The 5400-nt window shown below is 39.0% G+C and overlaps 1 non-coding gene across 1 annotated transcript; it reads right to left on the bottom strand.

Annotated features, from left to right (window-relative positions):
* Positions 1 to 659: 659 nt before the first annotated feature.
* LOC126008072 (U1 spliceosomal RNA) lies at positions 660 to 819 on the bottom strand. Its single transcript, XR_007495489.1, has one exon. It is a non-coding gene; the product is annotated as a U1 spliceosomal RNA (small nuclear RNA).
* Positions 820 to 5400: the final 4581 nt, after the last annotated feature.

Genomic DNA, 5400 nt, shown 5'->3' with positions numbered 1-5400 from the left:
AGAACGTAATAGATGAATGATGTCAAATATCTTTAAGAGGTATTTGTATATTGCAAGACTGTAAGATGAGGTTTTGATTCATATTTTGAGGTGATTTGATTCTGGGTGTAATGCTTCTGAAGAAAAAGATAAATAAACATGTTTTCAACTTTCTTCTCTGTCTCAGTTAACTGGTTTAGCTGAGTTTTCAGAAATTACTTTAATTAGTGGAACTTTCATTTTTTTTCTCCTTCCCTTTTATTTACTGTTTCAGATGAATGCTAAAATAATCCCAGGCTGATTGCCCATCCAGAACTTAAATTTTTAAAAAGGTACAGTTACAGGGCCAGAAAGATAATACAGCTTGAAAGGCACTTGTCTTGCCTACTCAGTTTGGTTTCTCTGTGTAGCATATGGTCCTCTTATGTCCTGCCAGGAGTGATCTATGGGAACAGAGCAAGTAGAAAACCCTGAATAATGCTGGGTGTGCTCTCCTAAAAGCCAAAACAAAACAAAAAGTGGAGTAGAAGTGATTTAGAAACCCATGCTCACCTTATACTCTGATCTTGGCCTGGTTGTTTATTCAGTTCCTGTCCTTGACAAGTTACTGCTGCATTAAGTCCTACTTCCTCAAAATATTTCTCCTTCCTATTTTGATCATTTTTTTCTTTATTTAATGCTTAAGAGCGCGGACACAGTCCCCACTATCACAAATTATGCAGTCGAGTTTCTCACATTTGGGGAAATCACAGAGTTCAGTACATCCAGAGTGCAATGGATGAGCCTCCCCCTGGGGAAACAACCTTCGTGATCCTGGAATCTCCCCTGCCAGGTAAGTATTCTATTTTGATAATCTTAATGTGCCTCTTTAGTTTCTATCTTCACCTGACATTCTAAGTTATTACTTACTGTTGTAATTTTTTATCAAGACTGTGGATGTTATGACAGTATGCTTCAAGGGTAGAGACATCCTGTATCTCTTACTTAGTTCAAGGGAATTTCCTTTCTCATTTTCCCAATGTTTACTGCGCCTATGCAAAATAAATAAATAAATAAATAAATAAATAAATAAATAAGGCGATTTTTATATATGCCCCCCACCCCTGTTTCTTTTAATTTTATTTATAGCTTCTAGATTGGATCTACCACCTTTTTTTACAGAACCATAGAACATGAATCATCTTGTTCGGCCTTATATTTCTGTCTTTCTACAAATTGAGTAAAGAAAAAAAGTGGATGGGACCCCAGGGGCTAAGTGGTCTCATATGCATTGAGTGGAAATAAAAAATGGTCAAATCCAAATACCCAAACCAAAGTCAATGATGACAGAATCAAGAGACCCAAACAATACAAGTTAGACAAAAACAAAAACAAAAACAAAAAACAAAACAAAAAACAAAAAACCCCAAAAAAAAACCCCCAAAACTCTTATATTAACAGTTCAGGGGGCTAAGGGTGGAGGTATGGGAGGTATGCTGAGAACTATGGTAGAGGGAGGTGAACAGTAGTGGTGCAAATGGCTCTAATTCACTGTCTCTATATAGCTTTAAATACTACTGTGAAAGTCAAGTAATTCACATTAGTCTCAAAAAATAAAATTTAAACAAAAAAACCCAAACCAAACCAAAACAAAAATAATGTGGATGTTGTTACAAAAGATGAGTAATTTAGTCAAGAGAGAAATGAACAAATAAAGAGAAAGAAAATACAGAATTTTGTGTAAAAGTGTTTCTGAAGAACTGAGGAAGACAGATGGTCTGCAAGAATTTTGGTGTTAGGTCATAACTGATTAGTCAATGAGAGAGACTTGCAGGAGAAGGTGATCAAAATGGCATCCTAAGAATTAATATTTCAAAGGAGGGCCTAGAAAACCATTCAAAGAAATACTCATCCTTGAGCATTTTTATGCAAAAAGCAGACCATTGAAAACAGGCAATTTCTGAATTTAGCAGACCTTTTAGCAGACCATTGAAAACAGGCAATTTCTGAATATTATGCATGCAAACTAACTGACTTGATACTTTGTGTTAATATCATTTTCTAAAAGTATGTGTTTCATTTAACAATGCCAGAACTCTTTTTTCCCATAACATTTGATTAGGTTCTGTTGTTACATTTTCCCGCAATATTTCTTCATTATGCCAATAACATACATAATTTATCTATTGTTTTCACAGTCATTTGTAGGTTTCAGAGCACAGGAACCAAGTATACTTCATTCTCCTAATATCCTGTCACCTAGAAAATTTGTGCCTGGCACACAGTAATTTCTTTGTTATTTGCTAATGTATTGGCAAGTAGGAGAATGAAATATTAATTATATTTCCTTCCTTCCTTCCTTCCTTCCTTCCTTCCTTCCTTCCTTCCTTCCTTCCTTCCTTCCTTCCTTCTTCCCTCCCCTCCCCCTCCCTCCCCTCATCCCTCCCTTCTCCTTCCTTCCTCCTTCCTTCCTTCTCTTCCTTCCTTCCTCCCTTTCCTCCTTCCTTCCTTCCTCCCTCTCCTCCTTCCTTCCCTCCCTCCCTCCCTCCTCCCTCCCTTCCTTCCCTTCTTCCTCCTCCTTCCTTCCTCCTTCCTTCCTTCCCTTCCTCCCTCCCTTCCTTCATCTCTCCCTCCCTCCCTTCCTTCCTTCCTTCTCCCTCCCTTCTTCACCTCCCTCCCCTCCCTCCTTCCATCCTCCTCCCTTCCCCCTCCCTCCATTCCCCTCCCTCTTTTCCTTCTTCCTCCCTTCCTCCCTCTCTCCCTCCCTCTCTTCTTTCCTTCCTTCCTTCCTTCCTTCCTTCCTTCCTTCCTTCCTTCCTTCCTTCCTTCCTTCCTTCCTTCCTTCCTTCCTTCCTTCCTTCCTTCCTTCCTTCCTTCCTTCCTTCCTTCCTTCCTCCTTCCATTCCTTCCTTCCTCCCTCCCTTCTTCTCTCCCTCCCTCCCTCCCTCCCCTCCTTCCTTCCTTTCTCCCTCACTTCTTCTTCCATCCTCCCTTCCTCCCTCCCTCCCTTCCACCCTCCCTCCCTTCCTCCCTCCCTCCCTTCCACCCTCCTCTTTTCCTTCTTCCCTCCCTTCCTCCCTCTCTCCCCCCTCTCTTCCTTCCTTCCTTCCTTCCTTCCTTCCTTCCTTCCTTCCTTCCTTCCTTCCTTCCTTCCTTCCTTCCTCCTCCTTCCTTTCTCCCTTCTTTCCTCCCTTCCTTCCTCCCTCCCTCCTCCCTCCCTTCCTCCTCCCTCCCCCTCCCTTCCTTCCCTCCCTCCCTCCCTCCCTCCCTCCCTCCCTCCCTCCCTCCCTCCCCTCCCTCCCTCCCCCCTCCCTCCCTCCCTTCCTTCCTTCCTTCCTTCCTTCCTTCCTTCCTTCCTCCTTCCTTCCTCCCTCCCTTCCACCCTCCTCTCCCTCCGTCCCTTGGCACACCTTGTGGAGCTTAGGGCTCATTCCTGGTTTTGTGCTCATGGATCACTCCTAAGGTGCTCAAAGAAACATATGGGTGCTGAGAATTGAACCCTGACTGATTGTGTACAAGGAAAATGTTCAACCTACTGAACTATATCTTTATATCCATATTGTTTTTTGACTCATGAAAGTTCCATGATTTTACATATACCTTGTGTTTGTTGTAAATCCTTAGAAAACACTCATTCATTGGTACTTTCCATATGTATTTATTACTTTGGTATTTCCTTGACTGATGTAAAGGACTTGGTTGTAAAGCCCTCACATGACTGCTTTAAGATGACTTCATCTTTCATTAGCAGAACTGTGAAGGCATTTATGAATGATATTTATTGGGCAATAAGAATGATATCTTTTGTATCTTTCTCACAAAGTTCAGTTGAACAATTATTATTGTTGATACTAACAGTGAAACATTTTCATAGTATTATATAACATTTTTTATAACTCTTCTGTACTTTACCAGTGTCTTCATGCTAAAATTCAGTTTCCTTCATTTGTATTGTGGTTCCTCTGTCTATGCTTAAAACTTGTCTTTCAACGATCATTGTTTGCACACTATATGCATCCACTACTTGTTTTTGACTATGCCATTATTTTTCTAGCTGCAGTGTTGTGACTTTTTTTTTGTTTTGAATAATCATATTCTTCAGTGTATTCAGCTTGTGACACCATGCAATGCTGAAACTACTGGAAATACTGATATGCCAAGGGAAATACTATTTTTCAACTATACTAAGTATTTTGAATAAATAACAATGACAAAAATTAATAACTTCCCTAAGGAAATTTTTCCCTTAACTGATAACTCAGGCTATTTTAATAACATGTTAGTTAACTCAGTAGGAGTTCAATCTTTGAATTATATTATTAAATCAGTAAAGATTCCTTTCTTTATACTTAGTAGATTATTTTTAAGACATATAACTTTCCCAAGCAGATAAGACCTATTGGAAAACTATCTATAGGGCTCTTTTTGAAAAATCACTAGAGACTATTGTGATCAGTTATACCAGTATATACTGGTTTCTGAATCAGTTTTGGTATATCACCTTTCTAGAAAATAGAAATATTACCTTTATAAAAAATAATTGAAGAAACAATTTATTAGGATAAAGATTTAGTTCCACAAAAATCAATGACAAAACCCCACAATATCGGGGCCATAGCGATAGCACAGTGGTAGCACATTTGCTTTGCACATAGCTGATCCTTGGTTTGATCCCCCACTTCCCAGATGGTCCCCCAAGCCAGGAGCAATTTTTTTTTTGTGTGTGTGTGTTTTTGGGTCACACCTGGCAGTGCTCAGGGGTTATTCCTGGCTCCAAGCTCAGAAATTGCTCCTGGCAGGCATGGGGGACCATATGGGATTCGAACTGATGACCTCCTGCATGAAAGGCAAACGCCTTACCTCCATGCTATCTCTCCGGACCCAGGAGCGATTTTTGAGTGCATAGCCAGGAGTAACCCCTGAGCGTCACCGAGTGTTGCCCAAATAAACCAAACCCCCCCCAAAAAAAACCAACCCGCCCCCAAAAAAGATTCACAATATCAAAAAATTCAAGTAAGAATTGACTCAAATAAAAAGATTCTGCATCTACTTAGAATTATATTACTAGTGTCATGTTTAAGAATAAATGGAACTGTGTGCTTAATGTGATGTATATGTTTATGTTTATATTTATCATGCTCTATTTAAATATTTAAAATATATTAATGTGCTTAGCATATAGAGGTTCTAAAGTAATTATTTTCCTAAAATTATGTCATAAATTAGAAAAAGTGCATTAGTCTTCATTTGCAAATAAAAATGAAGAAATGAGAAATCAAGTCATCTTTTCAGATTTTTTTCTAAAATTAATAACCTTAAAAATACATTTAGGTTGAAAAGTTAGTGTTTTTCTATAGACTTACAGATAAAAAAGGGGAGGACAAAAATATCTCTAAGGAGACATATCTCTGGGTATATCAGTTGGATAAACAGAGGTATTTG

Source organism: Suncus etruscus, chromosome 4 (assembly GCF_024139225.1).
Source record: "Suncus etruscus isolate mSunEtr1 chromosome 4, mSunEtr1.pri.cur, whole genome shotgun sequence".
Lineage (NCBI taxonomy): Eukaryota > Metazoa > Chordata > Mammalia > Eulipotyphla > Soricidae > Suncus > Suncus etruscus.
This window is presented reverse-complemented; position numbering and strand designations above follow the sequence as displayed.